We start from the raw sequence: 20832 nt of genomic DNA, 5'->3' as shown, positions 1-20832 counted from the left end.
GTACGTCAAGGCTGTATATTGTCACCCTGTTTATTTAACTTATATGCAGAGTACATCATCAGAAATGCTGGGCTGGAAGAAGCACAAGCTGGAATCAAGATTGCTGGGAGAAATATCAATAACGTCAGATATGCAGATGACACCACCCTTATGGCAGAAAGTGAAGAGGAACTAAAACGCCTCTTAATGAAAATGAAAGAGGAGAGTGAAAAAGTTGGCTTAAAACTCAACATTCAGAAAACTAAGATCTTGGCATCCAGTCCCATCACTTCATGGTAAATAGATGGGGAAACAGTGGAAACAGTGTCATACTTTATTTTCTTGGACTCTAAAATCACTGCAGATGGTCAATGCAGCCATGAAATTAAAAGACATTTACTCCTTGGAAGGAAAGTTATGACCAACCTAGACAGCATATTAAAAAGCAGAGACATTACTTTATCAACAAATGTCCCTCTAGTCAAGGCTATGGTTTTTCCAGTGGTCATGTATGGATGTGAGAACTGGACTATAAAGAAAGCTGAGTGCCGAAGAATTGATGCTTTTGAACTGTGGTGTTGGAGAAGACTCTAGAGAGTCCCTTGGACTGCAAGGAGATCCAAGCAGTCCATCCTAAAGGAGATCAGTCCTGGGTGTTCATTGGAAGGACTGATGTTGAAGCTGAAACTCCAATAATTTGGCCACCTGATGTGAAGAGCTGACTCATTTGAAAAGACCCTGATTCCGGGAAAGATTGAAGGCAAGAGGAGAAGGGGATGACAGAGGGTGAGATGGTTGGATGGCATCACTGACTCAATGGACATGGGTTTGAGTAGACTCCGGGAGTTGGTGATGGACAGGGAGGCGGGTGTGCTGCAGTTCATGGGGTCACAAAGAGTCAGACACAGCTGAGCGACTGAACTGAACTGAACTGAATGATGATATTTGGAGGTGGGGATTAGTGTACTTATAAAAGAAACCCTTTTATACAGAAGGAAAAACTGCTCCCTTGCTGCTCCTTGCATGTGAGGACACAGAGAGATGACCATCTATGAAATAGGAAGTGAGTCCCCGCCAGGCTGATGTCTGCCTCTGGAGCCCTTCTCTGAGTATGATGGGGAGCTTCAGAAATGGGAGGGACTCAAAGTTTTATAGAATTGTTGGACACAGGCAATCTAATGTTATTCTACTCTGTCCCATATTGGGTGTGTACGTGTGTGCTCATTTTCTCAGTTGTGTCTGACTCTCTCTGTGACCTCATGGATTGCAGCCCACTAGGCTCCTCTGTCCATGGGATTTTCTGCACAAGAATATTGGAGTGGGCCACCATTTCCTCCTTCAGAGATCTTCCCAGCTCAGAGATCGAAACCGTGTCTTCTGCATCTCGTCTTGGCAAGTGGATACTTTACCACTGTGCCACCTTGGAAGTCTCTCATGTTGGTGAAAGTGAAAGTGTAGTTTCTCAGTCATGTCCAACTCTTTGTGACCCCAGTGGACTGTAGACCACCAGGCTCCTCTGTCCATGGAATTCTCTAGGCAAGAATACTGGAGTGGGTTGCCATTCCCTTCTCCCAGGGAACTTCCTGACCCAGGGATCGAACCCAGGTCTCCCGCATTGCAGGCAGCTTCTTTACCATCTGAGCCACCAGGGAAGCCCTCATGTTGGTAGGCGCATCCAACTTGAATTGATGGGGTCTGGGCAAGTTCCACAGTCATGATAGGAAGATAATGTAACCTCATGGGACTTATTCCATGGTAGTGATAGAAAGCCAGTGTAATCTCATGGGACTTGTTTTATTAGCCAATTCAGTGTTCCACTGTTGCAGATTCTGATCTGAATGTATAGTAGTAATTAATGTAGCAAATGCCTGTGTATCTCTGTGTCATGAGTGCCGGAGAGGAGCCTGCCAATCAGCAACAGCTGTGTGTGGAGAAATGCTGATAATAACTTTGGGGCTCTATAACCTAGTGATCCTTTTGAGCTAAATGTTTCTGTGACTGATTATTTTGATGGTTTGCCCCTGGCAATGGGAGCCAGCCTTCATTCAGAGGCATCCTTTGGGTTTTATATTTGTCATCTCCATGACACAACCACCAGGCAACCTTTCAAAATGCAACAGTTAGCTTGCTCCAGTGGTCTTATAGAAGTTGAATGCCTGATCCCAGGAGTCCTTGTCACTCTCTGGTCTGATAGTCTCATTTTGGGGTTGAAGAAATTAGACTCTAACTTCAGGTATGGGAAGGGCCCAGTACTCCCCTTTGTCAAGTGAGAATGGAGTATCCAAGAGCATAACCGAGCTGGCCCCAGTCGCATAGCAGCTTTTTATTATAAAGTGATAATTACCCCCATAGGAGAAACCTTATCCTTACAAAGACTCTTGAAATAAAGTTGCTGACTCAATATAGCCGTCAGTTAATAGAGATTCCTCTAAATGTGTGAGCCTAGCTAGAATGGTATTATTTAATTTACTTCTTCAAATACTGGTTCAAAACCTATTCTGATTTTTACCTTTTTTGTATGTGTGTTTTAGTCCGTAAGTTGTGTCTGACTCTCTGTGCCCCCATGAACGGTAGCCCGCTAGGCTCCCCATCCATGGAATTTCCCAGGCAAGAATACTGGAGTGGGTTTCCATTTCCTTTTCCAGAGGATCTTCCTGACCCAGGGATCGAACCCTCATCTCTTGCATTGGCAGGCGAATTCTTTACCACTGAGCTGCCTGTGATGCCTTTTACCTCTTATATTCTTGATACACTGGCTGAAAAACTATTCTGATTTTTTACCTCTTACCTCCTCCTGGTCCCCACTGGTCCATCTGTAACTCTGTTTTGTCACTGAATGTGGCTGTCCCTAGAAAGGTATTATTTTTTCTTGTATGTTCCCTGGGCATGCTGAGTTGCTTTAGTCATGTCTGATTCTTTGTGACCTCATGGACTGCAGCCCACCAGGCTCCTCTGTGGGATGGGATTCTCCAGGCAAGAATACTGGAGTGGGTTGCCATGCCCTCCTCTAGGGGATACTCAGTTGAATTGTATTTCCTAAACATGTCATGCGTTTAGTCATGTCTATCTGGAACCTTAGGATGTGAACTTATTAGGAAAAAATTGGTCTTTGCACATATAATTTTGAATCTTAAGATAAAATCATCCTATAATTAGAGTGGGTACTAAATTCAATGACTGGTGTTTTTATTAGAAGGTTTGGACACAGAGAACATAGAGAGCTTCACACTGAGGAGGGCCCTGTGAAGTTGGATGCAGAAATTGGAGATGTGCTGCCAAAAGCCAAGTAATACCGGGAGCCAACAGAAGTTAGAAGAGGCAAGGAAGGATTCTTTTCTAGATTTTTCAGAGGGAGCATGACCCTGCTTGATTTTAGACATTTAATATCCAGAGCTGTGAGAGAATAAATTTCTGCTGTTTTCAACCACCAAGTTTGTGATCATTAGTTACGGCAACCTTAGGGAACTAAGGCTGAGATATGATCCAGGACAGGGTGGTGGTTCTAAAGCCAATTTTGAAAACTTGGGATTCCAACCTGGCCTTTTCTGGACATGATGCTCCTTTCTTTACCTTAACTGCAACCCCAGGTTGGCCTGATTTGTACATTTTCCAGGTATAGCATAGCCAAGAGGGGCTACTATATTCAAACGTAATGCTGGTTCAGCCATCTGCATTCTCCTGCGGAATTGACATGGTCCTTGGTCATAATTGGAATGACCATTCGGCTGGGTATACCTGCTGGCCGAGTTCTCCTCCACAGTCTCATGAAGGCCAAAGCAGGGACATAATGGGTCTCTGTAAATTCTTTAGGAATGCTCTTGTCCCTGTTTGGCCTAACTCTTATAGATGTTATAACTCTTATAGAAGTCTAGGCATGATTGGGAGAAGGTAAACTTAGAACTACTGGAATGAAACACATTGATTTTGTGGCAGTAGAGGGAAAACAGTAATTTTGACATCTGGAAATGGAATTGCTCAGACTCTCCATGATGCAGGAGAGGACAGACACTAATAACATATTTCTTTTACTTTTTAATTTTTTAAAATATAAATTTATTTATTTTAATTGGAGGCTAATTACTTTAAAATATTGTATTGGTTTTGCCATACATTAACATGAATCTGCCATGGGTGTACACGTGTTCCCCATCCTGAACCCCCTTCCCACCTCCCTCCCCATCCCATCCTTCTGGGTCATCCCAGTGCACCAGCCCCAAGCATCCTGTATCATGCATCGAACCTGGACTGGCGATTTGTTTCATATATAATATTATACATGTTTCAATGCCGTTCTCCATATTTCTTTTAGAATCAGCCCTGGAGACTTTCTCACAAAGGAGAAATGACCTGGTGTTGTTTTCCTAAATGGTTGAAATAATATTGAACTTGTTTGTGGATCTGCCAGACAGCTCTCAGTATAATTTGACCTTGAGATTAACTCCTCTTAATCTTACTAAGAAGCTTATTAGAAACAGCAGGGGATGGTCCAGTTTTTGTACCTTCCATGCAAAACATCTATCACCACCCATGAGTGTCTGCCCAAGCCCCATTCCTGTACCTGTTACCCAGTCAATTCTATGAGGCATACAAATTCCCTCACCTTGGTGGTAAAGGGCAAAATGACGGATTGGGCTGGCTGCCTTTACACAATAACTACAAAATAAAGGTCTGGACTTAGTTATGGAACTGAACTGTGAACCCTAAGGCCCATCAGCTAGAGATGAGGCCACCTTGGAGGCACTATCAATCTGTGCTCCTCAAACTAATATAGGGCCAACAACTGTAAACAGCATTTCCTTTCCGAGCTTCTGGTGTGGAAGTCAGGCATTAATTTGCCTCCTTCCTGCAAATACAGCTACGCTTACCTTTGAGGTTATCATCTGAGACCTTCTGAGAGGTGGGGGAAATGGGGAGATTTTGATCAAAGAGTAAAAACTTCCAATTATAAGATGAATAATTTCTGGGGAGCTTATGTATGGCATGGTGATTATAGTTAGCCATAATGTATTATATATATAAAAGTTGTTTAGTGTTCTAGTGTTTAAAGAAGCGTCAGTAGATCAGGTGGTCCTCGGACGGCTGTGGTGGTCTCTCCTGTCACTTTCTCTGTGCAGCTTCCTGGAGAGATAGCTGACTCATTATCTACATGTACCCTGATGGCAGTTATCCTTGTGGTGTGAGTCATCCAGTTAGAAAAAGTACTGAGATTCCACCCATCACTGATATCATATAGTATTTGCCTTTCTCTTTCTGACTTACTTCACTTAGCATGATGCCCTCAAGATCCAGGTCCATCCATGTTGCCACGAGTGTCAGGATTTCCTTCTTTCTCATCTCTAAATTTTCTTTCATCCATTCATCCACTGATGAGCACTTACATTGTTCCATATCTTGCCTATTGTGAATAATGCTGCAGTAAACATAGAAGTATAGATACCTCTTCAAATTCATTTTCTTTGTATATATACCCATGGATGGAATTGCTGGATCCCGTGGTAGTTTTAGCTTTAATTTTTCAAGGAACTTCCATACTGTTGTCCATAGTGACTGTACCACTTTACATTCTGACCAATAGTACTTAAGGATTCCCTTTCCTCCACGTCCTTGCCAACACTTGTTATTTCTTGTCTTTAGAACAGAGAGTAGAATGGTGGTTACCAGAGCCTGAGAGGTGGGGGAAATGGGGAGATTTTGATCAAAGAGTAAAAACTTCCAATTATAAGATGAATAATTTCTGGGGAGCTCATGTATGGCATGGTGATTATAGTTAGCCATAATGTATTATATATATAAAAGTTGTTAGATAGTAAATCTTTAAAGTTATCATCCCCAAAAGAAATGGTAATTGTGTGACATGATGGAGACATTAGCTAACACTATGGCGGCAATCATTTTATAATCTGTAAGTGTGTCAAATCAACCAGTTGTGTACCTTAAACCTATGCAGTGTTACATGTCAATTATATCTCAGTAATGCTGGGGGTAAAAAGAACAAAAAATCGTGGAGAAATTTGTCCCTCACTTTAGCTGAAGCCCTGGAAGGCATTTGTATTAGTATTGTATTAGGCATTGTATTCTAGGCATTGACCAGAATTGCCATAGATGATAGAATTATCCTTATGCACCAGCACAGAGTCTGTGATCACTAATACTAATTACCATCAGTAGGTCATTCACTAATCATCCTGCTGTATCTGGATTAAGGCCTCTGGACAAGTGGAAAGATCAATACCTAAAATTAAGGGGAAATCTACCTTATTTTCTGTCATGGGCTGAGTTGTATTCTCACCACCTCCCCCAATCTAGTTCATAGGTTGAAGTCCTAAGCCCCAGTGCTGCATGATGTTACTGTATTTTGAAATAAAATTTTAAAGATCTCTTTGAGTTAAAATGAGGTGGGGCTCTAATACAATATTACTGGTGTCTTTTCAAGAAGAGGGAGAGACACCAGGGATGAAAATACACAGAGGAAAGGCCATGTGAAAAGTTGGCCATCTGCCAGCCTAGCAGAGAAGCCTCAGGAGAAACCAAACCTACTGACACCTGAATCTTGGACATCTAGCCTCCGGAAATGTGAGAAAATAAATTTCTGTTGCTTAAGCCATGAGGTCTGTGGTAAAAGACATACTTCATTGTATTGCACTTTGCAGACATGTTTTTTACAGATGGAAAGTTTGTGGCAACCCATATTAACCAAATCTGTCAACACCATTTTCCCAATAGCATTTGCTCACTTCATGTCTCTGTGTAACATTTTGATAACTCTTACAATAGTTCAAATGTTTCACTATTAGTATATTTGTTATGGTGGCCTGTGATTGATCAGTGATCTTTGATGTTACTGCTATAATGTGAAAGTCGCTCAGTCATGTCTGAATAGTCTATGGAATTCTCCAGGCCAGAATACTGGAGTGGATAACCATTCCCTTCTCCAGGGGATCTTCTCAACCCAGGGATAGAACCCAGATTTCTGGCATTGCAGGTGGATTCTTTGTCAGCTGAGCCACCAGGGAAGCCCAAGAATACTGGAGTGGGTGAACTGTTCCTTCTCCAGTGGATCCTCCCAACCCAGGAATCAAACTGGGGTCTCCTTCATTGCAGTCAGATTCTTTACCAGCTGAGCTACCAGGGAAGTCCTAAGTCTATTTATACCAACAGAGCATTTTAGAATTATGGTATGTACATTTCTTTTAGACATACTGCTATCACACACTTAAAAGACTGCAGCATAGAACACAACTTTTTGTAAGCACTGGGAAACCAAAAGATTCCTGAGACTCACTTTATTGCAACATTTGCTTTATTGTGGTCGTCTGGAACTGAACCTACAATATCTCAGAGTTATGCCTGTACTTTGTGATGGCAGCCCAACTGACTCATACACTTTGTAAGACAGACCTTAGAAATCTGTGGTATTTGTTAAGCTGTTTGGTTGCAGGACCCAAGGAGCCTGGTTGAGGTCAGTACCACCAGTTTTTCTCATCCTGCCCCAGGAGCTCTAATGAGATGTTTTATGGAACAAATCAAATGGATCTGGTTCCAGTCCTTGTGGTCAGATTAATCAGAGTGGGTGATGGAATGGCTCACTCATGAAAAATTTCACCAGATGAGGAACGGTTATTGTTGGGAAATACTATGGTTGTCTCATGTTTCTGAAGATCTTGTGAGCAGAGGCACTGACTTGCCATTTTTGCTCACTGTCTTTGCTTGGATGTTTGTATAGGAATAGCCTCGAAAGACAGATAATGTCTCCCTCTGACACAGAAGGCAGGCTTACTTACTGGTCATAACAAAAGATTTGAATTCCCTTAGCTCAGGTTTCTTTGCTGTGTTGTAATCCACCACATGTGCAGTTGTTATTCAGCCTTTGTGTGGCCCTCTGGAAACTGGGACTCTAGAAACTGCTATAAAATATGCTAATGCTCACACTGCTTGCAGTGTCTTGAGTAACTAAATCTTTGTCATTGACCCAGGAGGTTTGTGTCTTTGGCCGAGCATTCATGAAACATTTAGCTTCTAAACAGTGTAAACTCTTAGACCCTTCACAATATTTGACAGCTGGAGGAAAATTCTGCTGCTTATTGAAAGGGAAAAAACGCAGGAAACAATTGAAGTCTATTTCAAATAATCTATTGGTCAGTTGGGGGCCAAAGTCCACTTAATATCTGGGAAAATTTAAGGGTTTTTAGTTATCCCTTCCATTTTCTGCTCATTCCTAGATCAGTTGCAATGGATGCCTCTGGACTCCTACAAAACTTGATTCATTCTCTGAATGTGTTACTTATCTTTATTGTTAAGATGCTTTTGTGGGCATATACACATATCAAAACTCCTAAAACTGTACACTTTATATATGTGCAGTTTTTGTGTGGCAGTTACACCTCAATAAAACTGTAAAAGAAAAGCAAAGTTTTTTTGTGTATGTGTGTTTTTTGTGACTATCCTGTTGGATTACACATCTCAAAACCCACTCATACTTAGATTTTCAATAAAGTAAAATATATGTAAAAATAATTTTGAATACATATATATATACATATATTTTAGAGCTGAAGAATGGGACAAATATGGCAGAGAAGGTAAATTCAGAAGGTACCTTCAAAAATTCAGAAGGTAAATCAGGTTATTCAGGAGACTAGAAAATCACAATCCAACTTTTTTGCCAGTTTTTAATACTGTGTATTTTCCTTCTCCATATGGTTCTAAACCACTAAATATGTTATTACTTTTCTTTAAATTTTTAAATTATTTTTTAAAAGGCAATAAAAATAAATTTAAAAGCCTTTTACATTTACTCACATTTTTACCATTTCTTCTGTTATACATTCCTCAGCAATCAAACCTCCATCTACCTATCATTTTCTTGATGCCTGAAGGACTTTATATAGAAATAAATTTCAATATATATTCATATTAAGTTATAAAATATGTACAATACATTATTTATTGTGTAAATTATATGTCATATTATAGTTCAGATCTACCATTAAGCTTTTGTACATCTGGGAATGTTTTTATTTTATATGTTTTGGAAATTATTTTTACCAAATATAGAATTTTGGTTGCCATTTTCTTTTCTTTCAGTATATGGAAGATGTTGCTTTCCTGTTTCTGCCTTGCTGCATTCTGACATGAAATCTTCAATTATTTGTCTCTCTGTAAATGATGTGGTTTCCCCCTGCCCCCTGGCTGCTTTTAAGATTTATTTTACATATATTTTTAAGCAATTTAATTTTGATATGCTTGGTATAATTTTATTCACATTTGGTACTTGAGATTTATTGGGCTTCTTAAGAGCTGTGGCTTATGCTTTCATTTAATTTCAACAAGTAATTTGGCCATTACTTTTTGTCCTATTTCCACCCTACCCCTTTCTTTTGGGGACTTGAATTACATGTACTTTAGGTCACTTTGGCCACCTGGTGTGAAGAACTGACTCACTGGAAAAAGACCCTGATGCTGGGAAAGATTGAAGGCGGGAGGAGAAGGGGACGGCAGAGGATGAGATGATTGGATGGCATCACCGACTCGATGGACATGAGTTTGAGCAAGCTCTGGGAGTTGGTGATGGACAGGGAGGCCTGGCGTGCTGCAGTCCATGGGGCTGCAAAGAGTCAGACATGACGGAGCGAACGAACTGATACTGAGAGGTCACTTGAAGTTGGCCAGCAGGTCACTATTCTTTTCTTTTTTCTTCAGTCTTTTTCTCTCTCCATTTCATCTTGGATAGTTTCTATTGCTATGTGTTAAAGTTTACTAATCATTTCTTCTTTAGTGTCTCATCTGACACTGATCTCATGCAGGGTGCCTTGGGGTCTTAAGTGGGAGTGGGTAGCAGAGAGGGGACCCAGAAGCTGGTATAATCAAACATGGCTACCTGTGGGGTGGAAGCTAGTGAAGCTGCAGAAGGTCCCTGGCCGCTTTGCTAGCCTTTTGTTGCTGCTTCAGTGGTGAAAACTGCTGGGTTTATCTGTTCAAGCCGTTCACTGTTACTGGGTAGTGTGGCTGTTGTGCTGTGTGACTTTTACAGGTAGTCTCTGCTTTTCTTCCTTGTTTCTATGATTCCCTGTATGTCTTGGCTTTGCTGGTCTGGATGCGGTAATAACCAAGTGGGACCTTCCTGCCCTGGAAGACTGGGGAAGCTGATTAATTACCTGACTTGTTCTCCCTTTTCAAGGAAGAATAACTCTTTCTAGCTGGGGATATCCCTCTTGGCTCTGAGAAGTTTGGAAAAGGGGATGATGCAGCTGAAATGAAGCTGTCTTCTCTTTCTGTGTGGTTTTTCTCAGGTTTTTGTTCTACTATGTTGGTGAAGTTTTTGTTGATCTTCATATGAAGATGGTGGGGGGGATGTTTTGATCTCTTGGTTTCTTGGCCATCTTGGTCTAAAGTCTTCTAGAAAATAGGTGTTTATGAGAGGAAACTTATTGGATCAGATTGTTAATCAATTTAAATTATTTAACCATGTCTTTTTAAATACTTCATCTAAGGAAACTACTAAACCATTTTCTGGTTATTACTATTGACTGTAGTTCAAAGTTAGCATTAAAGACCTGTATGTAGCAATGTAAAACTCAGATTGTATGTTGTTTTTAACTACACAGTCACATAAATTAGAATCATTAGTTCCTAAATTTGAAACATATTCTTTTATACCATATTCAGCATGAATATGTCTTTGATATAGCACTGAGATCACTTATTTATTATTTATTGAATTTTTACTCTTTTTATTATCTTTAATTTAAAACCTCTTCCTATAATCTCCATGGTTGATAAAGAGTATTTAGGAAGAATGCATTCTTTACTCAGAATAAGGCAGCAGGCAAAATCTTACTGAATCTTAATGTATGTGAAGCATTTTACACAGGCTCCCACACTTAGTTCTCATGAACAAGCAAAATAGATATGACCACTTCCTGTTTATAGATAAGAAATTGGATTAAATGAGTCATACAGTATCATGCACTGGTTATAGCAAACACCTCTTCCAACAACATAAGATGACTCTACACATGGACCTCACTAGATGGTGAATACCAAAATCAGATTGATTATATTCTTTGCATCCAAAGATGGAGAAGCTCTATACAGTCAACAAAAACAAGACCAGGAGCTAACTGTGGCTCAGATCAGGAAGAACTCCTTATTGCAAAGTTCAGACTTAAATTGAATAAAGTAGGGAAAACTACTAGACCATTCAGGTATGACCTAAACCAAATCCCTTATGATTGTACAGTGGAAGTGACAAATAGATTTAAGGCATTAAATCTGATGGAGTGCCTGAAGAACTATGGATGGAGGTTCATGACGTTGTACAGGAACCTACGATCAAAACCATCTGCAAGAAAGAAATGCAAAAAGGCAAAATGATTGTCCAAGGAGGTCTTACAAATAGCTGAGAAAAGAAAAGCAAAAGGCAAAGGAGAAAAGGAAAGATATATCCATCTGAATGCAGAATTCCAAAAAATAACAAGGAGAGATAAGAAAGCCTTCCTAAATGATCAGTGAAAATAAATACAGGAAAATAATAGAATGGGAAAGACTAGAGCGCTCTTCAAGAAAATTAGAGATACCAAGAGAATATTTCATGCAAAGATGGGCACAATAAAAGAAACGGTATGGGCCTAACAGAAGCAGAAGATAATAAGAAGAGGTGGCAAGAATACACAGAAGAACTATACAAGAAAGATCTTCATGACCCAGATAACCACAATGGTGTGATCCCTTTCCTAGAGCCAGACATTCTGAAGTGTGAGGTTAAGTGGGCCTTAGGAAGAATCACTATGAAAAAAGCTAGTGGAGGTGATGGGATTCCAGATGAGCTATTTCAAATCCTAAAAGATGATGCTGTGAAAGTGCTGCACTCAATATGCCAGAAAATTTGGAAAACTCAGTAGTGGACTGGAAAAGGTCAGTTTTCATTCCAATCCCAAAGAAAGGCAATGCCAAAGAATGTTCATATTACTGCACAAATACACTTATCTCACACGCTAGCAAAGTAATGCTCAAAATTCTCCAAGTTAGGCTTCAACAGTATGTGAACCAAGAACTTCAGATGTTCAAGCTGGATTAAGAAAAGGTAGAGGAACCAGAGATCACATTGCCAACATCCATTGGATCATAGAAAAAGCAAGCGAATTCCAGAAAAACATCTACTTCTGCTTCATTGGCTACACTAAAGTGTTTGACTGTGTGGATCACAACAACTATGGAAAATTCTTCAAGAGATGGAAATTCCAGACCACCTTACCTGCCTCCTGAGAAATCTGCGTGCAGGTCAAGAAGCAACAGATAAAATCGGACATGGAACAACGAACTGGTTCCAAATTGGGAAAAGAATACGTCAAGGCTATATGTTGTCACCCTGCTTATTTAACTTATCTGCAGAGTACATCATGAGAAATGCTGGGCTGGAAGAAGCACAAGCTGGAATCAAGATTGCCGGGAGAAATATCAATAACGTCAGATATGCAGATGACACCACCCTTATGGCAGAAAGTGAAGAGGAACTAAAAAGCCTCTTGATGAAAGTGATAGACGAAAGTGAAAAAGTTGGCTTCAAGCTCAACATTCAGAAAACTAAGATCATGGCATCTGGTCCCATCACTTCATGGGAAATAGATGGGGAAACAGTGGAAACAGTGTCAGACTTTATTTTGGGGGGCTCCAAAATCACTACAGATGGTGACTGCAGCCATGAAATTAAAAGACACTTGCCCCTTGGAAGAAAAGCTGTGACCAAGCCTAGACAGCGTTTTTTTTTTCCCCCAACATTTTTTTTAGGTTATTTTTTAAAATTAATTTATTTTTTATTGAAGGATAATTGAAAGCAGAGACATTATTTTGCTGACAAACATCTGTCTAGTCAAAGCTGTGGTTTTTCCAGTAGTCATGTATGGATGTGACAGTTGAACCATGAAGAAAGCTGAGCACCAAAGAATTGATGCTTTTGAACTGTGGTATTGGAGAAGACTCTTGAGAGTCCCTTGGACTGCAAGGAAATCTAACCAGTCCATCTTAAAGGAGATCAGTCCTGAATATGCATTAGAGGGACCACTGAAGCAGAAGCTCCAATACTTGGCCACCTGATACGAACTGACTCATTGGAAAAGACCCTGATACTGGGAAAGATTGAAGGCAGGAGGAGAAGGGGACGACAGAGGATGAGATGGTTGGATGGCATCACCGACTCAGTGGACATGAGTTTGAGCAAGCTCCAGGAGTTGGTGATGGACAGCGAAGCCTGGTATGCTGCAGTCCATTGGGTTGCAGAGTCAGACTCAACTGAGCCCTTAACTGAAGAAACTGGCAGTGTCATATAGGTAGAAAAAACAAACTCTATTTTCTTATACTTGAATCAATAAATATTTCTTTTATTTAGAGAGGGTGTTATAAGTTTTTTTAAATTGGTTCTCAAAAGCCAGTCTTTACTCATGATGATGTACACTACTTTAGTTTTTCAGAAATATTGCGAAAACCAATCTTTGTATAAGAATTGTTTTAAACTAGATGTGATATTTTTCATTAATATATTACTACTGAATTTTTTTCCAAGAGTCTGAAAAGAATGGTAATTGTTAGGGTAAAGCATACTGAACAAAAAGCATAATCAATTAAATAATGGAAGAGGGAATTTTTCAGTGTATAATAGCATTTTAGAGTTGATATCATAAAAGAGTTTTTTAGACCAAATGTAGACACTGACAGCTTCCTTATTAAATAATTTCTTTAAACTTAAAGGTTTTGGAGACATGTTCTGAAAAGTCCCTCAGAAGTCATCTAATTTTTCCATACTTGACTTTGGGGATTTGTAATTTGCTGTAAATTGCCATGTTGTCTATGAACCATTTTCACACATCTTTTTTGCTGTCTTTCCCCGTAACTCTCTCAGTGGCTCTTCCTTAACAGCTGTCTGTTGTCCCAGATCTCATACAAGCTCAACAGCTCCCCAGGTCATCTTGAATCATTATGCAATGCTTATGATGATTTCTTTTTGTTGCTGTATAAATGAAGGAACAATGAAAGTGTAAAAAAAGTCCTGTGTAAAAAATAAATTTCTTTCTTTGTGGTGGTCCAAATTCCACTCCAAAACAACAAGTTTTGTCATAAACTTGTTTCATATTGTACTATGTAATATTTTATTCATATAATTCTCAGGAGTGCACTTACTTTTCATATTTTCTCTATTCCTTTAGGCAAATCCTCCCAGTTTTTATTTTTCTTCTGTTTCCAAGGCTCTGCATTCATTTTCACATTTCATTAGTAGTTAATTTAAAAATGCAATTAGAAAGAATTCCTTTGAGGATAGCAGGCAAAAATTGGCTTCTTTCTGCTCAATTCTTGTTAAAGAGCATGGGAAGATTCTTTTCAACTAAGAACGTTTAGAACAGAGGCCAAAAAAATATCTCTAGCAAATTATTGCTATTTTGGCATTAGTATAGTTTTGCCCCCTACATTTGTCTTTTAGGTGGATTTAGCAGTAATTAACCCAGTTGAATGGTAAGCTTTTGATCCCTGGGTTCTTTAAAAGTAAAAATAGCACAGTATGTTTCAGGTTCTCTTTAACAAAATATCAGGTCATTTTACTCTGTGTTTAATCCCCAGCTTTGAATAGTGTACATGAAACATGACTCTTGAGTTAAGAGAGTCCAAAGTATCCAGGAATGCTTTGTAAAATTATCCAGGAGACTTTCTTAAAATACTCCAAAATGCACCAGGGTCATTTGCACAACTTCAGAATGTCTGTAGGATATGCCAATGTATCAAGGTATGCTGCTGCTGCTGCTGCTAAGTCACTTCAGTCATGTCCGACTCTGTGCAACCCCTGAGATGGCAGCCCACCAGGCTCCCCCATCCCTGGGATTCTCCAGGCAAGAACACTGGAGTGGGTTGCTATTTCCTTCTCCAGTGCATGAAAGTGAAAAGTGAAAGTGTCCAACTCTTCGCAACCCCATAGACTGCAGCCTACCAGGCTCTTCCGTCCATGGGATTTTCCAGGCAAGAGTACTGGAGTGGGGTGCCATATGGCAGCTTCTAATTACTGACTTTGATTTTAAAAGAGAAAATTATTCTGGGGAAAATGAAGTAGAAAATTGTAAAAGCATGGAGGTCTTTATAAGCATGTAAAAGAATATCTCAGGGAAGCTGCTGTTGACCTTATTAATAATAAAAGGGAAGCTTAAAATCAGAAGGATCTTGACTGTTAGCAGCTGATTAGTTGTTTTGTCAAGATGGTAGATAGTCCTTGTTAGCCAAAATTCTCTAGTTGATGATTCTGTGTTGAAAAGTTCTCCGTATTTTTTTAAGAGTTTTGTTTTATTTTATTTATGTGTTTTTGCTGGGCTGGGTCTTCGCTGCTGTGTCAGCTACTCTCTCGTTGTGGTGTGTGGGCTTCTCTTGTGGAGCCCAGGTTCCAGGGCACACAGGCTTCAGTGGTTGCTGCTCACGGGCTCGGTAGTTGTGGCTCACGGGCTCTAGACCACAGTCGCAATAGCTGTGGTGCACAGACTTAGTTCCTCCACTGGCATGTGGGATCTTCCCCAGTCAGGGATCAAACACCTGTCTCCTGCATTGGCAGGCAGACTCTCCAACAGTGAGCCACCAGGGAAGCCAATATTCTCCATACTAATGGCCTGGGCTTGTGTAAGGAAAATTGAGAAGTCCAAGAAAGTCTTAGCCATTAACAGGTACCAGAGAGCATAATTGTAACCAAGAAAGGAAAAAAGATTCAGAGATTATTTCCTATGATGATGCTCCCAACTCCAACATTGATCTGATGCATTGATTCACCATTATGGACTACGTATTAAAGATTTGTAAGACTGACTGAGTGTGTACTCTGGTGTGGGCTTGCTTGTATTCAAACACTAGCTCTGCTACTTAGTGTATCATCTTTGTTCCAGTTTTCATATCTGTAAAATGGGGTCCTAAGAGTATCAGTTTTATAGTTAGCTATGAGCAGTAATGGATATAAACTTGGGCAGACTTTGAGAGATGGTGAGGGACAGGGACCTCAGATATGCAAATGACACCACCCTTATGGCAGAAAGTGAAGAGGAACTAAAAAAGCCTCTTGATGAAAGTGAAAGAGGAGAGTGAAAAAGTTGGTTTAAAGCTCAACATTCAGAAAACGAAGATCATGGCATCCGGTCCCATCACTTCATGGGAAATAGATGGGGAAACAGTGGAAACAGTGGCAGACTTTATTTTTTTGGGCTCCAAAATCACTGCAGATGGTGACTGCAGCCATGAAATTAAAAGATGCTTACTCCTTGGAAGGAAAGTATGACCAACCTAGATAGCATACTGAAAATCAGAAACATTACTTTACCAACAAAGGTCCATCTAGTCAAGGCTATGGTTTTTCCTGTGGTCATGTGTGGATGTGAGAGTTGGACTGTGAAGAAAACTGAGTGCCAAAGAGTTGATGCTTTTGAACTGTGGTGTTGGAGAAGACTCTTGAGAGTCCCTTGGACTGAAAGGAGATTCAACCAGTCCATTCTGAAAGAGATCAGCCCTGGGTGTTCTTTGGAAGGAATGATGCTAAAGCTGAAACTCCAGTACTTTGGCCACCTCATGCAGAGTTGACTCATTGGAAAAGACTCTGATGCTGGATGGGATTGGGGGCAGGAGGAGAAGGGGATGACAGAGGATGAGATGGCTGGATGGCATCACCGACTGGATGGATGTGAGTCGGAGTGAACTCCGGGAGTTGGTGATGGACAGGGAGGCCTGGCGTCCTGTGATTTATGGGGTCGCAAAGAGTCGGACACGACTGAGTGACTGAACTGAACTGAAGTGCACTGAGGGACAGGGAGGCTTGGTGTGCTGCAGTCCATGGGGTCACAAAGAGTTGGACATGAGTGGGCAAGTGAACAGCAACAACATGAGCAGTAAAGCATGCACTGATGCAAAGCACTTAAAGTAGTCTGGTGCAAAGGTACTTAATAATTTTTAGTTTAACTATTACACTGAAATACAAAGTTCTAAAATACGATTCATTATTGCAGTTTCAATTTATTTCTTCTCGAACATTTTTCTGTGTTGGTTGGGAACAATTAATGTTCTTTGACTTGAAACCTTATATGCTTGAATTTCAACATCAGAAGAGTGAGGGTAGAACATGCCGTAGAATTATGCAGGGAGCTTAATATCCCCTGGAGACGCTGCTAAGATCTTTTGTTGGTAGGATCTGACAGGGTCATCGAGCAGGGCTTTGGATCAGTAGAGAAAAGACCTGAGTTCTAGTTCGAACTCTGTCAATGAGTATTTGACTTAGGATAAATAATAAAATTTAATGTGACAATCATTATGGCCATGACAAGCTATATAGCCTCTCATTCTAAAACTTCTGTTGAAACACATAGAAGTATTTATATACCTCAGTCCAGTAGTAACTGTATTAGACTATCATAAATATAATTTTCTTTTTTTTTCTTTTATGGGTATGTGTTGTCTCCAAAAAGTATACTTAATTATTACATTTTTTCAAATTTATTCTAATTTTAAGTATAGTTGATTTATAATATTATAGTTTCAGTTATATAACAGTACTTAAATATTTTTCCAGATTATACTCCATTTAAAATTATTGTAGAATACTGGCTATATTTCTTGTGCTGTAGCATATCCATTAAAAAAATTTTTTTTTATTAGAGCATAATTGCTTTACAATGCTGTGGTGGTTTCTGCTATACATCAGTGAAAATCAGTCATAATTATGTGTATGTCTCCTCCCTCTTGAGCCTCCCTCACCTCCCTACCTATCCATTTTATACAGAGTAGTTTTTATCTCTCAACCCCCTACCCCTGTTCAGCCTCTCTCTACCCCTTCCACAGATAATAATCACCAGTCTGTTGTCTATACCTGTAAATTTGTTGCTGTTTTGCCATATTCATTCATTTGTTTTATTTAAAAAATCTAAGCTCCATTTTAATTTTTCTTTTGTTGGAGTATAGTTACTGAACAATATTATATAAGTTGTTGTTGTTTAGTTACTAAGTAGTGTCTAATTCTTTTGCCATCCCATGGATGGCAGCCCACCAGGCTTGTCTGTCCGTGGGATTTCCCAGGCAAGAATCCTGGAGTGGGTTGCCATTTCCTCCTTCAGGGGATCTTCCTGACCCAGGGATTGAACCCAGGTCTCCTGCATTGCAGGCAGATTCTTTACCATTGAGCCACCTGGGAAATCCATTATATAAGTTACAGGTACAATATAGTGATCTGCAATTTTTAAAGGTGAGAGTTGAACTATAAAGAAAGCTAGCACTGAAGAATTGATGCTTTTGAACTGTGGTGTTGGAGAAGACTCTTCAGAGTCCCTTGGACTGCAAGGAGATCCAACCAGTGCATCCTAAAGGAAATCAGTCCTGGGTGTTCATTGGAAGGACTGATGTTGAAGCTGAAACTCCAATACTTTGGCCACCTGATGCGAAGAGCTGACTCATTGGAAAAGACCCTGATGCTGGGAAAGATTGAGGGCAGGAGAAGGGGATGACAGAAGATAAGATGGTTGGATGGCATCACCAACTCAATGGACATGAATTTGAGTCAACTCCGGAAGTTGGTGATGGACAGGGAGGCCTGGAATGCTGCAGTCCATGGGGTTGCAAAGAATGGGACACGACTGAGCGACTGAACTGAACTGAACTGATACTCCATTTATAGTTATAAAATATTTGTTATATTCCCCACATTATACAGTATATCCTTGTCATTAGCTTTTCTTTTTTCGATTCCACATATGAATGATAACATACAGTATTTGTCTTTCTCTAACTTATTTGTCTAAGCATAATACCCTCTAGATGCATCCATGTAGTTGTGAATGATAGAATTTTATTCTTTTTTTTTATGACTAACAGTCCATTCTATGTATACATGACATCTGTATCCACTAATCTGTTGGTAGACACTTACATTGTTTTCACATTTTGACTATTGTAAATAATGCTGCTATGAACATTGGGGTGCATGTGTCTTTTTGAATTTGTGTTATTTTCTTTGGATTTACATCCAGGAGTGGAATTTCTGTATCGTATGGTAGTTCTAGTTTTTGTTTTTTGACGAAAATCTCAAATACTCTCTTCTACAGTGGCTACACCAATTTATATTTTTACTAACAGTGTACTAGGATTCCCTTTTCCTACATCCTTGCCAGCATTTGTTATTTGTGGACTTTGTTTTGACAGCCATTCTGACGGGTATAAGGTGGCATCTCATTGTGGTTTTGACTTGCATTTCTCATGATTAGTGATGTAGAGCATTTTTTCATGTGCTTATTGACCATCTATATGTCTTCTCTAGGAAAAAATCTACTCCAATCCTCTACCCGTTTTCTAATCAAGCTGTTGTTTTCTTGATATTGGATTGTATGAGCTGTTTATATATTTTGGATATTGGGCATATTATTTGCAAATAATCTCTCATTCATTAGGTTTCAGGAAAGCAGCCAGAAGCCTGGGCAGTTTCAGTCTGTTTTCTCTGCCATGTTTTGGGAATAAACAAGTGTGTGCATGCTCCTCACACACAGAGTCTAGGTTTTTATTACAGCCCCTCTGTAGGCCCCATTGGTTTTCAAACCAGCTAAGGGGACATGTCCTGCTGGTGTTGGACCCCAGAGCTGGGGCACCCAACATGTGGATGGAACCATTCACTCTCTAGGGAGAATGTGTGGGTCCTGTAATCCCTCTCCTCTTCTGTGTCCTCTCCCAGAGGTACAGGTCCTGACCTGTTTGTTTCCCTTCCCTTCCTACCCAATTCAGCTTGGATTTTTCATACAGTCTTTGCTGTAGACGGTTCTTTCATCCAGTCTCCAGTCAGTTTTCAGTGAGAACTGCTCCACATGTAGATGTGTTTTTGATATGTTCATGGAAGCAGATGAGCTCTGTGTCCTGCTCTGCCATCTTGACCACCTTCATCCATAAATAAAATTTTTAATGCTGATGGTGTTTAACTTTTCAAAGTTCTTTATAATAGCCAGGACATGGAAGCAACCTAGATGTCCATCAGCAGATGAATGGATAAGAAAGCTGTGGTACATATACACAATGGAGTATTACTCAGCCATTAAAAAGAATTCATTTGAATCAGTTCTAATGAGGTGGATGAAACTGGAGCCTATTATACAGAGTGAAGTAAGCCAGAAGGAAAAACACCAATACAGTATACTAACGCATATATATGGAATTTAGAAAGATGGTAACAATAACCCTGTGTACCAGACAGCAAAAGAGACACTGATGTATAGAACAGTCTTATGGACTCTATGGGAGAGGGAGAGGGTGGGAAGATTTGGGAGAATGGCATTGAAACATGTAAAATATCATGTATGAAACGAGATGCCAGTCCAGGTTCGATGCACGATACTGGATGCTTGGGGCTAGAGCACTGGGACGACCCAGAGGGATGGTATGGGGAGGGAGGAGGGAGGAGGGTTCAGGATGGGGAACACATGTATACCGGTGGCGGATTCATTTTGATATTTGGCAAAACTAATACAATTATGTAAAGTTTAAAAATAAAATAAAATTAAAAAAAAAGAAAAAAAAACATTTTAATAGTAACCACCTTAAACAATTGCATTACATTAGTTTAGGTATGGCAACTCTACTGTTAAAAATCTTTACACTTTAAAATTCTTCATTGCTTTTCGCCGCTGTGGCAGCGGCCACGAGTACGCTCAGGCTTCAGAAGAGGCTTGCCTCCAGTGTCCTTTGCTGTGGCAAAAAGAAGGTCTGGTTGGACCCCAGTGAGACTAGTGAAATCACCAATGCCAACTCCCACCAGAAGATCTGGAAGCTGATCAAAGATGGGCTGATCACCAGAAGCCTGTGGCTGTCCATTCCCGG

At 40.0% G+C, this 20832-nt stretch overlaps 1 pseudogene; it reads left to right on the top strand.

The window, feature by feature from the left end:
* LOC105002099 overlaps positions 1-20832 on the top strand; it is a 42406-nt pseudogene that overhangs the window by 21135 nt on the left and 439 nt on the right.

This window comes from Bison bison, unplaced genomic scaffold (genome assembly GCF_000754665.1).
Source record: "Bison bison bison isolate TAMUID 2011002044 unplaced genomic scaffold, Bison_UMD1.0 scf7180017864389, whole genome shotgun sequence".
Taxonomy (NCBI): domain Eukaryota; kingdom Metazoa; phylum Chordata; class Mammalia; order Artiodactyla; family Bovidae; genus Bison; species Bison bison.
This window is presented reverse-complemented; position numbering and strand designations above follow the sequence as displayed.